The sequence below is a fragment of the Chrysemys picta genome, chromosome 1 (assembly GCF_011386835.1).
Source record: "Chrysemys picta bellii isolate R12L10 chromosome 1, ASM1138683v2, whole genome shotgun sequence".
Lineage (NCBI taxonomy): Eukaryota > Metazoa > Chordata > Testudines > Emydidae > Chrysemys > Chrysemys picta.
Genome location: NC_088791.1, coordinates 269,105,596 through 269,127,973, shown reverse-complemented (window position 1 = coordinate 269,127,973; position 22,378 = coordinate 269,105,596). Strand labels below are relative to the sequence as shown.

Genomic DNA, 22,378 nt, shown 5'->3' with positions numbered 1-22,378 from the left:
TGGATTTTAAATTTTATATTTCCCAAGGAAAAGGGGCACAACCATGATACTTTGGGCCTGATCTTCAGTGGGTATAAATCAGTATAGCTCCCCTGAAATCAGTAGATTTTTGCCAATTTACATCATCTGAGAATCTGGCCCAATTAGCAAATCCTGTAATTCATTCCATCTTCCTTCATTTTATATGCAGCTTTTTAAACTACTCCAGGCCAAGCTAGATGAATATAATTTGTGTAAAATGAGCCCTGGTATTGTACCAAGCTTAGACTGAATTGCAGCTGTAAATTTCTTTATTCTGTAAGAAAAGAAAAGCTCAGTATAGTGAGTCAGTATGCAAAGTGCAAAACCTTTTATCCACTCCAAGTATTATTCAAGTCACACTAACAGGCTCAGGCTGAGGCACATCATCACCATAAAACGAAGGAAAAATAGATTACTCTTTATAAAGACCTGATATAAAGCACACTGAAGTCAATGGTCTTTGGATCTTAATGACTTCAGTGAACTTTGGATGAAGCCAGGAATGTGTACAAGAATATAACTTAAATATCTTAAGTGTTGCACTGTGTGGTTAAGTACCTCACTTGCATCTTACTGCATCTGATTTACACCAAAATAAAACATGAATGCAAGGGACTAAAATTCCTGCATAGAGAATACCTGGATTCACATACTGTTGGTTCAGGTCTAGGGAAGAAAGTGGGACAATGCACTTGCTTACTCCTTCTCCAGAGTAAATAGATAGGGAATGGGTACAGCTTTGGCTCCATTCTCTTCCACTACTCACTAGTTTAATTACCTGAGCCAGTGAAGGATGAGGAGTAATTTACTGCTGGCCCATACCAGTTATACACCCAGGAGAAAACAGAAGAAGAGGAGGAACCGGGCTTCAGAGGGCTGAGTTACAGAGCCTCCTGATGCTACTCCTGGGTTGCTGCAGCTTCTGCACCACCCCCTTGTTCAGGGTTGTGCCTAATGTCACAGTCTAGCCTTTGTAGGAAAAGGAAAGCTTAATGCAATGTAAGTATGCACTTGACAACATTCAGACTTCTCCAAAGCGCCAAATGCAGGGATTAAAGGTCCAAGGTTAGGTGACAAAAGGACAAATTCATTTTGAAAAGTATTGCTGGTGTTGTAATTGCAGCTCCTATTATAGGGCCAGATTTGGATACACTTACTCCCTTGCAGAAGCTCCTTACTCCATGAGTGTTCTCATTGATTTAAGTGGGACCATTTGTGCAGAAAGATACTGTTCAGAATGAGTAAGGGTGGCAGAATCTGGCTCCTATTATGCAGGGCTGATCATAATAGCTGATCATAATGTTTATTATATATTTATGCTTTATAGTACTCTGCTGTATTATCTGTTTGTTCCCCCAAATTCTAGTCACATTTATCTGGTATGGGCAATTTATTGTGATTTGTTCAAAAGCTTGGTAAATCATCTGTCCGTTTTATAAATGTGACTTAGGAGATTTGTTGACAGTCATCTATCAATTGCTCCAGAGATTATACTGTAGACTTGGAGAGGGCAATCACTTCTGCTTTAATAGATGGTGAAACAATTCTTTACATTTGAAAAGGCAGTTACAAAACAAACCTACCTGTGATGGGGTGTCCACCCCATGTAAGCCTTGACCAGGTTAAAAAGGGCTAATTAACGTTATGGGCTGCACCAGGAGGAGAGGCAGTCACTAATAAGCCTAACAAAGGCTAGTTTGGGGGGAGGGGATTAAGTTTACAAAGAGAGGAAGTTGGTGGTAGAAGGGCTGTACGAATTCTGTAGTTGCCTCTTAGAAAGGAAGGGAGTTGGGAAGAGAGAAGGAAGAAGTCTGGGAGAAAATAAGCCCTGGGATCCTGACTCTGGCAAGAACCTGGGGAGAGGCTGAAATTGCCACAGGGAAAAGAGGAACAACCAAATGAGAGGGTGTCAGACCTGTTCACCGCTAATCCTCAGATCAGCCCCAAGGAGGTGCCCCAACAGTGAGTTGTAAGCTTTGACACTATCAAACCTATCAGAAATGATCTGCGAAATCATCTTACAAATGTAATCATTTCCTATCAGCTACAATGTAAATCACTTTTTCCTAGTTAATCATTGTGCTCTTCTACAGTTCTAAAATCACATGGCTTGTTTCTCATCTTTTTTCCTATTTCTCTCTCTCTCTATGTGTGTGTGTATATGTGTATGTGTGTATATATATATATAATATGCATATACACATGTTTGGTTGCATTGTCTCATTCAATGTACCTTTGTATATCAAATCACTAAAAATATATTCTACAAGAAGTGAACATAAAACCCCATTTGAATGTCTAATGAAAAGGGAAGGCATCTGCAAAACTATTATCTTTCTCATTAGTTAGTTATTTGTGTTGAAAAACAATTGCTTCTGATCCTTTTTTTCTACATTGAAGCAGTTTATGCAGTGTTTGGTGTGACATGCAGTATAGAAAGATATGGTCCTCATGTCCTTTTACATATATAACCTGATGTTATTTGGCTTTGGAATCTGAGATATCTCAGACTTCCACATAAAATCCTCAGTTGGTGTAAACTGGTATTACAAGACCTGAGGATCTGGGTGTAAAGAGTTATTTTTGTTTCTATCAGTACAGCAGCCTGAGTTGTCAGTGCTAGCTATACATGACAAAAGTCTGATGTAGAAATTGAGTGAATTTCCTGAAATATAACTATGAAATAACAGAAATTTTGCTTCTCTTGGTCCTGGACATTTTCATGGTTCTTTTCACTATCATCCATCCCTTTTGAGTACAGTTGACGGATACCTTATGATGCCTTAACTCACTGTGAGTACAATTTTCCTCCTTAAGTAGTCCCATTGCAAGAAGATACTATTCATAGTGAGTAAAGATATCATCTCACCTTAAATTATTAACATATTAAAGGTATCACCATGGATGTTCAAATTAGATGCTGTGCAGCCTTTGCTGAAGTAGAAGAAACTGCAATCCCCAATGCAATGCAGTGTTTCTACAGCATATGCAACTTCATTTCAGTTAGAGAACATGAATACTGAATCTTACCAGGCTTTCTTTTGATTAAGCTGGTATGGTAAATGTGTGTCTTTTATCACTTTGGGTGTATTACTCATTTGCTTTAATTTAATTTCAACTGGACTTAAAAATTGTTCTCTAGAGAACCTTTATTATATATTTGTATTAGTATTACTAACAGGGGTCAACTAACAGTAAGGACCTATAGTTCTAGGTATTTTGCAGAAACTTAGTAGGAGACAGTTCCCTGCCCTAATAGTTTACAGTCTAAAGAGACAAGACAAACTAAGGTTGGGAGAAAAAAAGTATCATGATCCCTGTTTTCAGATGAGGAGCTAAGGCATAGAGAGAGAAGTGACTTGTGTGGCAGCTATTTCAACATATGCAGCCTCTTTGGGAACTTTTGTATTAACTCTATGAATCATTGTGGGATGGTTATGGCAGCATTGCCAGGAACTAAAAAAAGTGTGTGTGTGTGTTTACTATAATCCCTGGGACTGTAAACAGCTCCAGAGAAGTACCACCTCTTGGGCGGTTTGTATGTACTAGTTCAGACAGGTCCCATTATCCCAAGGAGACAAAGAAAAGGATGTTGGTATAAAAGGCTCACTTTAGCCTGACAGAGGGGCCTTCATTTCAATTCAACAAATGGACTTGGCTCTTTGTTGGGGTTGGAAGGACTTTGACCTGCAAGATTCCCCTTTTTGGTAGATAGAAACTGCTTGTATGTTAAGCATACATTTATTATTTTGTATGTGCTCTCTCTGTTTTTTGTTCTTAAATAAATGTATTCTGCTCTAAAAGGACTGTTTGGCTACTTGTAACCACTGGCATACCTTTCATAGCCTTTGGAGAGAAAGAAAAGTACAAAGGCTGGACGTTAGTCAAACCTGCTTAAAATTACTGTAGTGCAACTGCAGGCAGCTGCAGCCTAAAACTTCAGTCATGAGAGAGTGTTGACAGCTGGAGGCCTGAGAGGGCACTTCTTGAGCAGACTGGGGGAATGGAGGGAGGAGGGTTAAAGATGCATGTACCCCAAAACTGGGATAACTTGCATGAAAGTCTGGGACAGAGTCAGGAACTGACTTTACATCCTCCCGTGGTTTCAGCCCAGATATTGACCACACTACCAACCTCTTGGTGATTTGCTTGATACAAATGTGCATGTGGATGCATTTGTGTTTTATTTGATAGCACATAGCTATCTATTGATAGGCATCCTATAGATGTTTTAACTATTAAATTAACTAAACTCCATTTTGTACAAAATATGGTGGCAAGACTTCTACTGAAAAATAACACAAGAGTAAATGCAGTCTATTTGATAGAATTGCCTTCTGGTGTCTCGGTGAAGTTACTCGTACCTACCATTATTTTAATGTTTTAAGGCACTGGAGAATTTTAGTCTACCTCATTTCACTGATATTCATACACCTCATATCCCTCTGGAGCTGGGCAGAAAAGAAAAGGTATCAGCTTTGCAAGGTTTGTTTCAGTGTTGGATCTGCAAAAGTTGAATCTGCATCAAGTGTGAAGAGCTCATTCTATATTTTGTTTTTATAAATCTAGATGGAAAACTAACCTTTTAGCTTTCACTTCTAGTTCTTATAAATGCCATGTCATGGCCCTGTGCTGTAATAATGTTTTATCTTTCACTCACATTACTGTGTAAGGAGCTCTGTTGTATCCTATGTGAAAGAAACTGTAAAATAAGTAAAAACAACGAGGAGTCCTTGTGGCACCTTAGAGACTAACAAATTTATTTGGGCATAAGCTTTTGTGGGCTAGAACCCACTTCATCAGATGCATGGAGTGGAAAATACAGGAGTAGGTATAAATATATGAAAACATGGGAGTTTCCTTACCAAGTGTGAGGTCAGTCTAACAAGACAATTCAATTAACAGTAGGATACCAAATGAAAGCTTATGCCCAAATAAATTTGTTAGTCTCGAAGGTGCCACGAGGATTCCTTGTTGTTTTTGCTGATAGACTAACATGACTCCACTCTGAAACCTGTAAAATAAGTAAAGTCTCCAGCCCATACATAGGTGGTTGCATCTGTGTGGCATATTCTCCCACTGATTTAAAAGCAAGTATTTGTGCTTTTGACTTCTCCCTCTTTCTCAGCTTCCTGGTCACTTTCCTTCAACTTTAGCAATTTGTCCTTTGTGCAATTTATCCACTATTTTTTTCAGTGTTTAATTTCAACACTGCTCTCCCCAGATGCCTACCTTGCCTCCTTTCATGACATATATATCTGAACATTACAAATGGCATTTATGTGCCTTGTACAGCTCTACTGCACATGTAAAGGGTTTTTATGTTGAAAAATTGCCACCTTGCAAGCATTGATTATAGTTATAATGTCAGAGCCTTGTTTTGTCTACCTACCGAGTTCTGAGTGTGTGGACCAGACTCTTTACGGAGGATGGAAGGCAGGTGCCAGACTGATTGTGAATGTACAGTGTAAACAGAGTGGACTCTTTCAGGTTATTAAACATAGTCTAACTCTCGTAATGCTATTCAGTTCATGTCAGATTTATTTAAGGGTACAGAAGCACAGCGGCCTATATACATAGAGATGTGTTGATCCCTGTGGCTAAAATGAAGGCTTGCATAGCTGATGATGCTACACCAGTATTTAATTATCATTGTTAATAGAGCACTGTAAGCAAACAAGGTTCTGTACAGTAGGTGAGCTCTGCCAAAGAGATAACAAGCCCTGGAGGTCAATGAAGCAATCCACTTTCTGGACCCAGAACAACAAACTATAAAGCATTCACAACATATATAGTAATGTGCAACGTCCATTTAAATCAATCTGATCTTTCCATCAATTTCAAATATGCTTTGGATCAGGTGGAACATAGAATGTGTCTTTGAACATGTGACTTTTTTTTTCCCCCTATGGAGGAGAAGGCAGGGACCTGGCCTGCATTGACTGAGGCTGTAGCGTGTGTAGAGGAAAGGCTAATAGGAAGTGAAAAGGCAGTGGTGGGTGAAGGAGACAAAGGGATTTAGAATAAAGAAGCTATAGGAGAACAATAGAAATTAGGAGAAAAGCAGGATAAGATAAGAAAAGAAGTAGAGGAAAAAGATGGGATTATGGAGAAGTAGTTTTAATGTACTAAAAAAAGACGGTCATTTGTGGAAATTAAAAGGGGGAGGAAATGTGGAAACTACGGCTGGGTGAAAATTTTCAGATGAATACTTTATTCAATTAAAAGTGCAGCAGTTTTGGCCAACCTGAAACAATTCTCTAGTTTGACACTAATGGTTTCATACATTCACAAAATGGCCAGAAGAGGAGGTGGTGTGCACCACCTTATTCTCTTTAATTCAGTGCTTAGGGTACTCACCTGAGATGTAGGAGTCCCCAGTTCAAATCCTCTCTCTAGAAGCAGTCTGAAATTTACTTTTTCAATTCACCCAAAATTCTGGAAAAAAATCATATCTGGTTTGAGCCAAACTGAAATCTTTTCTTGATTTTTTTTTTCTCCCGTTCCCCCAAAATTGCTGTTGAATGGAAAAAATCACTTGTTTGTGTTAATATTCTTGGAAGAATGTGGTTTGTCCTTTACCATGAGCTGGAGGCAGGAGATGGCTGTATGTGAAGTAGAACTGTGGGGAGAAGTCTCTGAAATTAAAGGCCTTTTCTCCTTCTGGGTGGTACTAGGAGCCAAAGTGAGGCTACTGGGGTGTAGCATCCTGGTGGAAGGGCGTAAAAGATAGCATGGGGAGAAATCCAGCAACTCTGAAACTTTTGCTGGAGGCAATGGTGGTTGATGGCTATGTGATGTTTAACTCTCAACAAGCTGGATGATGTGTACCCCATAAAAAGGTTTTCCTCTCTATTATGTTGTCTAGCCAGTGATGTCTTTGCTGTCTAGGCATCAGTAGTGTGGTCACTATGGATATGTCTGCACTGCACCAGGAAGATGTGAGTCCCAGACTGGATAGATAAACTTGCACTAGCTTGGTTTGGTTCAAGCTAGAGCACTAAATATAGTATGGACAGTGCCACCTGGGCAGTGGCTCAGGCTAGCCACCTTCACTCAGATCCAGGGACTGCCTGGCCCCAGCCTGACCCAGAGTAGCAATTACATGAAAGTCCTGCTTTAACTCTGTATCCCTGGGTTGTAGGGAGCATGCTCAGTTGCTCTGTAGGGACGGTGCATGTGGAGTCTGAGCAGCACTAGGAGGTAAGAGAGGCTCAAGTATCCTCAGTAAGGATGGAATGTTCAGAGATTTTAGTTGGTAAAATCTAAGATGCTGCTATTGAGCATGTGCAAACTGAGATTTTTTCGATGGGAAATCTTGGCCAAATTTAGGCATATTTTCACAGCAACAGCAAAAGCCACATTCCTGATACAAAGTCAATCACCCCACCAAATGTAAAGTCTCTGAACAAAAGTGTGTAGGTGCTACAGCTTTTTATAAAAAGGCCAGAATTTTTTAATCAGGGCAAAACAATGCATTTTCCCCTAACCTTCTTCCTCTTAAAAACAGCTGAACTCATTTGGCTGAAATTTTCCAAAAACCTTCAGGCGATGGTAGATACAAGGCAGGGAAAATTTCAACCCAAATGGTTGAAGTCTAATAAGTTATATACCAGTGAAAGCAGTCTTATAATGGAAAGTGTCAGGCAAACTTAAGGGGGTGGTACTACTCTTACCCTGGCTACAAGTATAGCAACATTCAGTGGTTCCCTCTCAGGATCAGGGTCTCATTTTGCTAAGCAAAATACAGAGTAAGAGACAGTCCCTGCTCCAAGGACTTTACAATCAAAAACTCTAATCCTGCAATATGTAGCATGCAAACAGGCTGCTGTGCCCATGCAGAGCTCTGTGAGAGTGCAGTGCAAAAGGCGGCACTGGTAGGGGGCCAAATGGCCTGGTGTGTGGGGCATTCATGTAGGATGTTGGAGATCAAAGCTGAAGTTCTTGATCTAAATCAGTCAGGGAAGGGACTTGGGCCTGGATCTACTATAACCCAGATGAATTCCATAACCACCAGGCTATTGGTACCACATCTCCATTTCCCACACTCTGTTTCTGAAATCTTGAAAATGTTGATTGGACAGGAAAACCATTCCCCATCTTTTTTTTTTTTTTTTAACTAAGAATAAAATAAATTATACTCCTACTGACCACCTACCTAGTTATCAGCTTGTAGTTTCTTGAATGCATCAAAGCAGGAACAAATATTGAGGAGATATTTTTTGGAAAATAGGATAGTGTTCTGTTCAGAAAAGATGTCCTGGACAAATGAATGAAGGCACTTGTAGTAGTAGACAAATAGGCACCTGGGAGTAACATCAGATGTTGAGTCCTGTGGCACCTTTAAGACTAACAGATGTATTGGAGCATAAGCTTTCGTGGGTGAATGCCCACTTCGTCGGATGCACCCACAAAAGCTTATGTTCCAATACATCTGTTGGCCTTAAAGGTGCCACAGGACTCTCTGTTGCTTTTTACAGATCCAGACTAACACGGCTACCCCTCTGATACTTGACATCAGATGTTGAGTGGAGAATGCAGAAGATGTGATGGGGCAATTTGATAAGGTAAAAAAGCAGAAAGGTTTATGGGTCTTCAAGATGAGCACAAGAGTGGAGGGATCCAAAAGGCAGGGGGTGGGGGAGAAGGGGTAAGATGGTAGTTTTAGCAGCAGTATTTTGAAAGGACCTGATTAGCGAAGTGCATTCCCCAAAGGCCAGAGAGAAGGTTGTAGTAGTGTAGAAAAGCAATGAGGACCTGAGCAAAACTATAATGCTTTGAACTGAAACAAAAGGTTGGATGTTGAAAATGGTGGAAGGAAGGAGTGGAAAGATTTGAATGTGATCTGCATGTGTATGGCTAGAGAAATGTATGGTTCTTTATTACATTATCTTACTTTTTGCAACCTTCTCCAGAAGCTTTTTTGTACCAGGCTTTCTGCAGTAGTGCCTGAACAGACACAGATACCGTTAGAGTTTGAAACTTCATAAATCAAACCTGCAAGTGTCTTCAGTGATTTTTATCACAGACGTCTGTATTCTCTGTTATCTTCATTGCAATGGGAAACAGATCCCCAGAAGCAGGCCTTTTGATTTTTTGTGTCTTTCTGTGACTCTGTCATTCCGTTAACAGTTCCATCTTTTTAGAGGCTCTTCTTAAGGGGAAAACAGCAGTGGGTGATAACAATGAAAAGAACAAAAGCCACTGTAATGTTTGCAGCAGTAGCTGGGGATGGCGAATAGGGTGTTTAACTCTTTTAAACATTAAAAATTGTACTTTTTTTTCGTTTTACAAAAGTGCATTTTATCTTGTCTCAAAACAATATTGAACAAGCCTGAAAAAAGCTGTTTTTTACTGTAAATTCTTATTTGTTCTCCATAACTGTGATTTTAAGAGTAGGCTGAGAGACAATAGCATAGACATCTTCAGAAGAAGTCTATAATGTGTCATAAATGATGGTGAAAGTAACAGTACCATATATATATATATATATATATATACACATGCACACAATTGTTGTGTATGTAACAATGAACTGTACCAGTAGAATAGTACATGTATTTGACTTGGTGTGACAGCTAGTATTAAAGAATTTGTAGGTGCACTGTGGTGTTTTTAACAATGTGGTTATTCATGTTAAGTAGCATATTGTATCTACTTTACACATATCTTTGGTACACTGGAAAGGGCCAGGAAGACTAAATACTTCTGGAAGCACCCACCATTAGAGAGCGATCAGATAGCCATGTGTAATTGAATGAGAACCAAATCAGGCCTTTTTTGTTTTATTTCTTAAATGAGGTTTTTTTTCTGTTTTTTTCCCATCTATAATTCTAACTGTAACAATGACTCTCAAGGCAGCCACCCCAATCTGTATGAAAATCTCTGTGAAGGGAAAAAGTTCTTCTCTGTTAGTAGGTTTAAATGTTAGTTGGTAGAGTTCTACTGGAAATGTAGTGTGGGCAATTCATGTCTTTTTATTATAAATCTCATGATATCTGATATTTTATATAAATCCCCAGCTCCTGTAGGCAAGGGACTTTGTGAGAATCTGAGCTTCCATTAAGGCAGAGTTTCTAGTCTTCTTGATTAGAGAGAAAAGCTTAAACAGGCATTATTAATTCTGTCACTTCCTAACTGTTGAGTGCTTGATTTTGGAACCTTATTACTAAACTTTTAACATTGTTGGGAGTTTTTCACCCCGTGTATTAAATGTGTATATATACACTGAATATACTAGAAAAAGACATCAGCTATAACTGCCTGCCCTTCAGCCTAATGTCTCTGCCCTTGAGGTGCTGAAACTAACCAACACCCATTTTTTAACAAGGAAAAAAAATCAAACACAGACTGCTGTTATTAAAACATCTCCCTTCAAATACTAAGTTTCAGAGTAACAGCCGTGTTAGTCTGTATCCGCAAAAAGAAGAACAGGAGTACTTGTGGCACCTTAGAGACTAACAAATTTATTAGAGCATAAGCTTTCGTGGACTACAGCCCACTTCTTCGGATGCTATATGCATATAGCATCCGAAGAAGTGGGCTGTAGTCCACGAAAGCTTATGCTCTAATAAATTTGTTAGTCTCTAAGGTGCCACAAGTACTCCTGTTCTTCTTTTTTCAAATACTAAGACATTTGTGTTAAATCCATTGGTGCCATTCTCCCAGCACCATTGGTTTCTGTCTGGTTCTTGTGATTTCTGGGTATGGGGTCTACCATCTGCCCATGCTGAGTCTAGGAAATAAGCACCATGGGAGATAAACGCCTGTCCTGCACATAAGCACCTCCAAATATAGAGCCAAAAATAGTCTGAGGTAAGTTTTTATACTTTTGTAACACAGAAATAACAAGTTGGTCTATCGTAGTTGGATAGGTAAACTTGTACATAACGGAGTAAATGGTTTATAATATATATTTTCAGTCATCCCACCACCTGCCCTCCCATCTTCCTTAAAAATGAAGAAGAAAGATCAGCAAAAGGAAACATCTGAAACTAATACAATTATTTCAGCATTTCTAGGCAATTGCATGTATAATAATGTGAATCAAAATTCTTACCACTTAATGTGGGTCATGGGAACAAAAAAAGTTTGAATCATACACAATCGCTAAAGATACATGTTTAAAAATTGATTCCTGAGGCACCAATGAAATACTTCTCTTTTCGGGAAAGTTAATAGACTTTGCTGGCTAGGAAACTTGGGCTCCTACAAGCTGATTTTTTTCAGGGGAATAGAGAAAAAAAGAAATATGTTTTACCATTATACACCAAAAGCACCTGTATTAAAAATCTGTCTCTATGGATAATCTCACAACAAAGCATTAATAATTTCATTTTGCTGCAGTGTATTGAGCCTGAAGAGCAGGGAAAGTAATCAAATGTTTAAGATGAATGTGATCCTTAGGATGAAAACAAAGTTTAAATTGCTGTGAGACAACATCCTCTGAGGCCACATTGAATTGTTTTTTATTTTTGCAAGAGAGACCATTATGACTTTCTCTATAATTAATACCCTGTACCATCATAATTCAGTTCTAATGCATTACAAAAGCACTATATATTTAAGAAGTCTCTGAAGGAGAAATGTCTCACTATCTGCAGTGGCACACAAGCCTGAGGAAGTTGAGAAGGGTTGAGAATTGCCATCTGCCTCAGGCTGAGCTGTTCAGCAGAAACTAGTCTGGTCCATAGGAAACCTTGTTTTCTAAATTCCACAGGTTTCTAAAGGCAGCTCCTACAGGAAGCCAAAAGGAGACGAGATGTGTTATTAATATATCTCTCCATTCCCCTTTGGAAAGCTATTCCCCATTCATTGAATCCAAAAAGTCACTTTGCATGGCTGTGAAAGCTGTTGCTGGGTTCACAACATTAATTCATCTCTGAGCTAGTGTAATGACAGGATAGCATAGTGCCTTAATTGTGGGTATAACAGCTCTGCATAAGACTGTCGTTTTAAAAAACATTGGACTAGAATTCAGAACACAGTACTAAACTTTGATGCAAATACTAAATCTTATTCACACCTACATATATCAGCATTAACAAGATTTTGTGTGCCCATTACTTCTGTTTTTAAAGGAATATATTACAATATTACATTCTAAAGCTATTTACAAACAGTCAGACAAAGGCATCGTTCTTTAACACATGAGCATTACCACTATAGACACTAAAGGGTGCACTATATACAAATAGTTTTACTACATTTTTTTCTACTATAATTCTGAGAATTGTATCATAGCAGAAGTAAAGTGATGTGTGCCTAATCCATGATAAACCCAAGCCATCATGAATTAAATGCTTTTTTGAAAAGCTTCCATAAGCAACAGTCATCCAACCTTTGTCACCACCAAAGTATTGCAAAAGAAATATTTACAAACATTCATTCAAATGCCCAATGGCTGTTTAGTTCAACCATGTCCATACTGCAATTGCATTGTTTGCTATACATGAACATTCATGTGGATGGGATTTTGTTCACAGAAATGTTTCAAAGAATGGCTGTTCATTGGGAAAAACACCCATTTTTTTTAGTTCAAACAAATGTGGTGTTTGTTTATTCCATGATAGAACGACAGTTTGTTTTTTAGAAATATCAAGTGGGGTTACATGAGCTATCATGTACCATATATTCTGAATAGTTCAAGTGAGCAGTTCTCAACCACTCAATGGACTGGAGGGGTGAACAATCAATCCAAGAGTAAAGTGACTTCCAGAAAGTTCAAGGCCTTATAGATGATGATCACTATCTTGCATGGGAAGCCAGTCCAGAGCATTATGTCAGCTTCCTGCACTTAAAATGTCCCCTTGCTATACCTTCCTCAGGCCTTCAAGGGTAAACTTAAGAAGAACCCTGCAATAATCCAATCTGGTGGTAATAAAGAGTCAGTATCAGTCAGGATAATTTGCAGTCTGTGGGCGAGCCAAAAATTCAGTCACATAAGAACCCAAGAGCAGCAAAGTTTCCAGCAAGGTCTTGACATTGTGACAGTGAAATACAACATAGGCATTGCCTCTCAATGGATGGAGAAATCAGAATCCCACCCAATTCTTTATGAGCTGTCTTCTAACCAACATCACCTCTCATCTTAATGTAGTTTAACTCAGATGACATCCATCCACAACCATATTACAGTTAACCAGTGGAAATACAAGTTGTGATGTATGGCCAGAAAGGGTTAAACATCCTGCTGGATGAATGACTCAAATCCAACCCTTAAAGATATATGGGGAGATAATGTTTGTGGTTTTGTGTATTTACATATATATGGGTAGTGGTGAACAATGTCACCAATAGTCCCTGTCTATGCTGTATTCTGTTAAATCAGAGATCAAAAGAACATCCTAGCATTTAAATGAATTGTAAACACAGGATATTGCTGTATTAATCTCTCTTTGAAATGTATAGCAAATCATTTGTGCATGGTGGAGAAACAGGCCATTGCCTTATGTTAATTCATATAGCTAAGTACTGGTGATGGACCTACTTGAAAGTCGCCCTAATTACTTGTTGTTTCCTGAGGGACTCCAACTTGTCAAAGAAGGCCTGAAATTGTATAAAAGACCCTGGGTTCCCAATCCTTTTTATCTCAGATCTGCTTAAGCTTCATTAGGAGTTTTGAGATGCCAAATTGAGATCCCAGTTATGCTCATACTCCCTGAAGGTGATATTGGACATTGGATTATAACCTATGGACTAAATTCTAAAGGAACTCTTTGCAACTATAAAGCTCACCATCTTTGCTATGTATCTGAACCTCAATAATTGAACTTATGCCTGTATGTATATTGATCTTTTAGCCATATTCTCTCTTTTTTTCTTTTTTAATAAATTTTAGTTTAGTTAATAATAATTGGCTGTAAGTGTGTATTTGGGTAAAATCTGGAATATTCAATAACCTTGGAAATAATGTGTCCGATCCTTTGGGATTGGTAGAACCTTCTCTTTTATATGATGAAATAATAATTTTCAGAAATGTTCATCATATTTGACTTGGGTACGTGGATGGAGTCCTGAGGCTGGGTTACTTTAAGATAACTATGTTGCTGGTTTTGGGGCAACCAGTGTGGTAATAAAGAAGTGGTTTTGTGCTGGCTTGGTAAATCTAAGTACTGAAAATATCTACCATCTTTGGAGATTATGTGCCCCATTCTTTGCAGTTCACCCTAATTGAATGACCTCAGCTGGCCCTCACTGGGACCATGGTGTCACAAGTAATAAATAAAATATAATGGGATAGCAAAGACTTTACAATCTCTATCCAGTGACAAGGAGACATAGAATTGATGTTGCATATTGATGGCACTACATCCCCAAACATGTCAAAATCTGCAGTAATGTCATCTCATGTATGGAGGAAGAGGGATGATAGGAATTCTCCAGCACCCTGCATGTCTGAGCATAGATTGTGGTGAACAAAAGATGATTATAATAGTCTTGTGGTTGGACAACATCAACCCTTAAAACGCTGAGTTCAGGAGTATCCATCAGTCTCTGAGAATGGATATTTGAAACCAATCCACCACCCTGAAGGTCCTGACCTCAGCCTAAAGTGGGGAGGTGATCTGACTGACAAATGTGTGATCCCTGTATCTCCTCTACTTAATTCCATGCTAACAGATGCAGAGGGTAATATTGTACATGTGTTGGACAGAAACCACAAGGAGGAATCCAATACTTGTCATGAAACCTCAGGCCAAAAGATAATGTGTGTCAATATTGAACTCTCCTAGATCAATGTCTTGTTACCTCATTGAGCACAACACTAGCCCCGAGAGAGTTCAATCAGCTCAGGCAGAGTTTTTGGTTTATTACATACAGTATCTCAGCACAGTTGAGGGGACTAGACTTGTTGGCACGATTTAGCTGCTTTGTGCGGCTCCAACATCACAAAGGAGCTGTAAACCCAACATAACTGGCAGTCCAGTCTGATTTACGGTTGCTTTGTCACCATAGTCAGTAGTGCAAGACAACCAGAGAGTGCTAGAGAATCTGGTTTGAGATACTGGCTTTAAAACTGTATAAGCTTGATTCACCATGGCAACTGATTTATTCCTGATGCAACTCTGTTGACTTCCATGGAGTTACACTGGCTTGAAACTGAAGTAAATATAGCAGTGAAACAGGTCTTGTATTTACATCCTTATCATATTAAGGGGAGTAGAGATTAGCTGTATGTTTCATAAAGTGATGCTTGCTTTTCTCCTTTTTCATCTCTTGAGTTAAACAGCTCTTTTTGAAACCAGAAAGATATGTGCTGCTTCATTTAGCATTCCGGCATACAGGAATCTGAACACTGACAGTGGTCATTTTGAATCTCACAATGTAACCTCATGTGGAACAGATAAGTATCCTACAAATATCCACTCTACCAGTTTAAAAATGAGATATTAATGTGTATGGATGCTGACATTAACCAGAGGCAGCTCAGCTTATAAGAGTCAACATAAAGGTCTTCATGTTTCCTTTTAATAGTAGTAAGTGTTAGAGGAAGAATCTAAGTTTTACATAGGGTATCTAAATATAGTTGAGGAGATCGAATTCCTGCATTTCTGGTAAGAGTTTGTGCATGATAGTCTCTTATCTGGTAGCAATGAAGGGTCTCTTTATCTTCCCATCCTATTAAGTGCCCCTCATTTTGGGGTTAAGATGTATGATACTTCTGAGCATATAACCAAGTTTTAAATGATTAAAATATGCAAATAGGAATGACGAATATCCTTGCTGCAAATAACCGTTACAATCTGGGAGAAGATTAAGTTGGTCTGCCAAGATGATACAGTTGTTTAGGTTCTTCTTATAAGAAGGTAATAAGAAAATTGTGCAACATCTGTGTATCTTTAACTGAATTATATAATTAATACATGCAACTATATACAGTGCATTACAGTAATATAAACATAGGTACAGCATTTAAAATTGTGTGCTTTTTTAAAATAATAATTTCTCAGTGTTCTGAAATGGTGATGAGAATAACTCCTTATTAATAGGGTTCATCATAGTTATGGGGTTTAAATTTATTTTTGCTATCTGGGAATGTTATCAGAGCACAACACTTTGGCATGCCTTTAGGTATTTGGAAAAGGTATTGTAGCACAGTAGTTTGGCATGTCCCCAGATATCTGGGAATGACATCAAAGCACAACAATTTGGCATCTATATATTTTAAAAGTTCCCTTGGGCACCAGAAGATAGAGATAAACTGAGGGGAAAATATCCACTATCTGTATCCTCCAACATTATTCCACATCACAGAGCCTTCCTACATGGAGCCATTTTAAAAACATCAAAGGAGAGTTAAATATAAATACCTACTTGTTGTTTAAAGCTTTACTTTTAAAAAGATCACTTCTGTGTATTTTTATACTATTAAATGTGTTTAAAAACTTTAATGTATTACCTCTGCTTTTTTTTTTTCTTTGAATACTAGCTCTGTCCTTTGCAGTGATAGTCACTCTGCTGGCTCTGTAAAAAAGCCGGCAGGGGTGCTAAGTTTAGTGTAAAGGCAAAATGGTATTTCATCCCAAGCATCAGTGCACCATCTATGGTGACTATTCCAGTACTCTTGTTATGGCACTGCTAGGATTTTAAACAAAACCAAGAATGTAACATAAAGGAATACTATCAATATTATAGAAAAATATTTTTGTAAAGATAAAAGCACAGCAGAAATGTGGGATACTAATATAATAACCACTGATTAAAATTGTCAGATTTAAATAATATTTTAATTTACACTATTTCTGCTGTTTACTTGTTGCATTTCACTCTGAAGGGATGTGAAATTAAATTGTCCAGTGTCATATTTTGTATGTAGGTAGCTTTTACTTTTGGCTCCTTCACTGGCAATAATACTTCTAGGTTTGCTTTGTATTGCATATAAAGGTAACTGAATAGCTGAGTGGATAAATTCAGTGCAGGCATGAGGAGAATACTAGAAGGAGCCTAGAGACAGTCTGAAGGAGAAGAGAAGGTAGTGGAAGCTTGGGTGGTATGTATATGAGTTTACTTGAATCTCATTGAGTGCCTATGCTGAATCAAAATACAGTATCTTGGGTTTTTTACCACACTGAAAAAGGATGTTTGAATTAAAAAAATTGGGGAAAAAAAAGTTTCATTTAAAAAAAAATCCTGATAATAATACTAATCAGAGTTGTAAAACTTTTAAAAAGTACTTAAAGTTTTAAGCCAAGTTATTTGACAGTGTCCCTTTGACATGAGTGGGATGAAACTTCAAAGTGTTTCTGAAAGGTTTTCTCCCAGGGTGCCTGTGTTTCTAATAATGCCTTGGTTTCAAATGGATATGTCTTTAATAATAAAATGAATGAAGTACAATACCCAGAACGTTCTGTACTTGTTTATTTTCATCATGTATAATTTTCCTAGTATAAGTGATTCATACATTCAAGGATTTAGCTACTATTTCTTCTCCATTATGAAATGTGCACAATATTCCTTCTGAGGATAGATTATGGCTGGTCCTTCAGTGAGTGCACAAGGGAAAAGGAGAAGGCACACAAAAATCTGTCTCTCCAATTTCACACTTGCATCCCACTACATGGATGGGCAAATAGGAGTCTTTGTACTTACTGCTTGATGCAAAGCCCATTGAGGTCAATAGAAAGATTCTCATTGACTTCAATAGGTCCTGGATCAGACCATAAGGCAAACTGCACTACAGGGCTAGTTACACCATTAGCCTTAGCGTCGTCAATGGGGCAAAGGCACTACAGGAAGGCAAGAAGACTACGGGCCGTGTTCCATGTCCCACTTTGCACTGGCAATAGAGTTGGCTGGGCATACAGTTGAGGGGATGTCAGTCCTCTTCAATGGTGGTGCAGTGGCAATGCTGTTCCTGCACTCCAGGGAGCTCTCACAATTCAGCCTGCTGTGTTAAGCTCAACCCTTCACATTGAGAAACATACTTCTGCTTTGGGAAGAGAGAGACTTTATCCTAGTGATAAGAAGAGCTCTATGTAAACTCCAAAGCTTGTCTCTCTCTCCAACAGAATTTGATCCAATAAAAAAGATTGCCTCACCTTCCTCGTTTCTCTAATGTACTGGGACCAACACAGCTGCACACCACTACATATCCCAGTAATACTGAATGCTGTGTGCTGCTCTCCCATTCTTCTTAGGGATTAAAACTAAGTGAGGCTATCTCAGAATCTGGTTCAATATTTTTTCTGACAGTTTAAGAAATATCCCTGGATTTGCTAAACCAATATAACTTTATTTTAATATATTCCTATTTCATTTGTCTAACAGAATCTACCCCAGTTTTATACCTTTGACAGAAAGATGAAATATCCAGTCTAATCTTTTATGTAATTCAGTGGGGATCCAATTCAATGCAAGGGCAGTGAATAATGTGAAATTCTATATTTCATTGTGAAAGTAATTTTTAGTTCTAGCTGGAGCTTTCCAAATTTCTCCATACTGAAAGATATGTAAGCAAGACTGTGAAAGCCATAAAGTAATACACTTATCTGTGCTATACCTTAATATAAGAACAGTTACTATGATTATAATTCCATTTTAGATCTAAGAAACTTGGAAATTGTAAATGTATACTAATGTGTCTCAACCTCAGGTGTCCAAACACATAGGTAATTTTATTTTTTGTATTTGTTCAAATGAGGATCTAACTCTTCATTAAAACAATGTTATTACATAGTGTCAAAGTCTGCCTATTTTAAGATGTCTGGAGTTTGAAGGGCAAGCTAAAAATTCCCACAGTCAAAGGGGAGACTTACATATTATGAATACAATCATATACCCAGAAACCTTTCCCCAAAAACCTTGTAGTTAAGGAAAAGTGTGTGTGTGTGTCATTTTTTATTGCATGCAGTGTGTTGTCAATTACAGGCTTATCCCAGCTTTTTTTTTTTTTCCTTCCAGTATTCTCCTCCATATAAAAACCCACCATGTAAAAACACTCTGCTTAAAAATGTAATTTAATCTGGAATAAAATAAGGTAAGTACCTATGGTACCATTTTGAGTTTTGCTCACATAGGGTGGGTTTCTTCATCAAATCTGCAAAAATGTTAATATAACTATCAAGAAAGAAAATGGGTTTTAATGTAAGAACTGGCTGTAAATAGAAAAGTTCGGAGACTGACGTAACATTCTTATTCTAGTGCTGCCCAAAGGGTTCTATAATGGAGTAGTTATATGTTAAAATTCATGCTGGAAACATTTCACAGTAAGCAGAATTAACTCTCTGACCACTTGTTCCACTCCATCCTGTGAAAGGCATAGTTCACTTGTGCTGACTTCAACTGCTTTTAGCTCTGCAAATGGAGCAATAGCTAGAGAATTGTAAACAGTGGTGAAAAATCGTTATTTTTTCTCACCTTTACACAAAGATGAGGTTTGGACCAGCTTTTGTGAAAGTGTGAAAGATAAATTGAATACATAAGGGTTCCATTTGTGCACGCTTTCCAAAGGCATGTCAGAACTGCAGTCCCTAAGCTCAGAGTGGGAGTTGGAACTCAGATTGAAAAAGCTGTTCCTAAGAAAACTGGACAGGTAACTTACCTGGATTACAAGCCTCATAAACCAACTATGATTGGAGCTCAGTCGCAAGTGGTCTGAGAAATACAGTAAGGAAAAAGAACAATGGCTTATGTGAGGTGCCACTGCCCGTGTTTGTAAGTACATTCAGTCCATCTCAGAGGTGGAAATGACACTGGGAATTCTAATTCAGCCAGTCAAGATGTCCTTTATCATAAATTTACTTAAAAAAGGATGGTAGAGCTCTAAAATGTCAAATATGTTTGTCCTGCTTTTCTCATGAAATATTTTGCACACTTCTAATTTCAGAATTTTCTTTCTATTGCAAGATGATTGTAAGAAGTTTATCCGGTTGCTCCAGTTTCATGCTGTTACGACTTTAATGCAGTTGCACTTGTGTAAAACTGGACTCAATGACGAATCAGGCCCACCATTTCTAAAATATTGCAAAAAGTATGAGACCATGACCCTGAATCTGATGAGCCATGGAGAGAACACCGTCTTGGATATGAGGTGGATAGAAGAAATTAGTCGTCCATCCCTCATTTCTGTAACTCCAGGTGCCTCAATAGCTGGACTGTTCTGAAAGGTCCCTCTATCATGGACAGATTGCTGCTGCTTCTGAGTTCTCACAAGCTCTCTTTTATTATCATTGTCACTATTTATTTATTTATTTATTTATTATATTTTTCAATGAGGGTGGCACAACTGATCATCATGCCACATAGCTAGAGTTGTATGATGCTTTTGTTAGGAAACCCAAAACCTTGTGAAATTAACCTGACTTCAGATTTTGTCCAGCATTAATGAAAATTCTGCTTATGTTTGCAAATATTTTCAGCAAACCAATTTATTATTTTACAGCAAAAGTATGAAATGCTGAGTGTGGCTTGTTTTCATTGCGCTGGGTAAAACTTAAGAGTTTTGATTCAATTTCAGTTTGAATTTGGAGATTGTTAGACTCTGAATCTCCAGAAAACACCAAAGAAAAGTAAAGAAACAATTATCACAAAGCCTTGTGATCTGAGATTTGTCATTTAATGCATGTCTTGCATTTTCCTCTGAGGCATCTAATACTGATCCTGTTGGAGACGGGAGACCCTGGGGCTGATCCAGTATGGCAAGTTCCTATGTTTCAAACTGTACTATCTAACATTTTCATTGTAGGGCCAAATCCTGTTTGTGTAAGTCTACAGACTTGAAAAACTATATCTGATTAAGGCAAAAAAAAAGAAAAGAAAAAAAAGAAAAGAAAAAGGCTTAGACAGCTGACACACAGCCTTTCTTCTGGTCTTTAACTGATTATTTGAATATTGCAGCCTATCTGATAGGGATAACCTGGCAACTTCAGGCCATTTCCTTTAAAATTCTTTCCAGATGACTGATCCTACTACAGTACTCCTCACTTAAAAGTCGTCCCGGTTAACGTTGTTTCATTGTTACGTTGCTGATCAATTAGGGAACATGGTCATTTAAAGTTGTGCAATGCTCCCTTCTAACATCCTTTGGCAGCCTCCTGCTTTGTCCACTGCTTGCAGGAAGAGCAGCCCGTTGCAGCTAGCTGGTGGGGGCTTGGAACCAGGGTGGACCGGCAGCCCCCCTATCAGCTCCCTGCTCCCCTAAGTTTCCTGTGCAGCAGCTGCCCAGCAGGCTAGCAATTGCAGCTGCCCCTCCCCCCACTGCCATGTGCTGCTCCTGCCCTCTGCATTGGAGCTGCTCCCCGAGACTCCTGCTTGCTGTGCGGGGGTGGGTGGGGGGAAAAGGGGGGGCTAATGTCAGTGTGTCCTCTTCCCCCCTGCTCCTGCACCCCGCTTTCCCCATCTTCCATAGAGCGAGGGGACACATGACAAGGCTCAAGACTGAGGGAGCTTGCTGGGAGCAGCAGCTGTGGTCTCAGCAAGCTGATCTAATTAACAAAGCAGTGTACTTAAAGGAGAAATGCAATCTGTACAGAGCAGAGACAGTTCTGCTACAAGCTATCCTGCAGCAAGATGGAGTTGTACCTTTATGCCTTAGGAGCAGCCTGCTTTCTCTGCTCTGTTTTTGGTTCTTGTGTGTTAGGATTCTGGATTTTAAGAAATAAAATAGTGTTACTTTTCAGCTTTTCTGAGAGATTATTTTATGTTTTCACCTACCTTGTTTGTTCTGTAATTAATATAGTGTGTGTATATATATATAAATCAAATTAGATAATAAAATATCTCATCATATCATGCAATACAATACAACATGATCTAACATATATTATGAAATGAGAGGATACAACAGTTGAAGTGTTTTGGCCTTAAATTATATTATATGAATTTAAGTCAAACCAATAAAGTAGAAATGAAACATTCTGACTTTATCTAAATGTTTCAATAATTTTTCGATGAAATTTTCAAATGAAATCAATAGGGCTGTCAATTAATCACAGTTAACTCACAGAATTAACTCAAAAATATTAATCATGATTAAAAAAATTAATCGCAATTAATTGCACTTATAACAATAGAATGCCAATTGAAATTTATTAACTATTTTTGGATGTTTTTCTACATTTTCAATATTGATTTTAATTACAACACAGAATACAAAGTGCACAGTGCTCACTTTATATTAGTATTTTTATTAGAAATATATGCACTGTAAAAATGATAAGCAAAAGAAATAGTATTTTTCAATTCACCTCATACAAGTACTGAAGAGCAATCTCTTTATAGAGAAAGTTTAACTTACAAATGCAGATTTATTTATTTTTTTGGTTACATAACTGCACTGAAAAACAAAACAGTGTAAAACTTTAGAGCGGGGATCGGCAACCTTTGGCACGTGGCCCGCCATGGATGGGGCTGAGGG

General features: G+C 38.2%; 1 long non-coding RNA gene across 2 annotated transcripts; it reads left to right on the top strand.

Annotated features, from left to right (window-relative positions):
• Positions 1 to 1,772: 1,772 nt before the first annotated feature.
• On the top strand, positions 1,773 to 22,049 carry LOC135983985 (uncharacterized). 2 transcript variants are annotated; one of them, XR_010601880.1, is made up of 3 exons: positions 1,773 to 1,983; positions 18,925 to 19,000; positions 19,850 to 22,049. It is a non-coding gene; the product is annotated as an uncharacterized LOC135983985 (long non-coding RNA). The 2 variants fall into 2 exon arrangements; XR_010601881.1 differs by having other exon boundaries at positions 1,773 to 1,990.
• Positions 22,050 to 22,378: the final 329 nt, after the last annotated feature.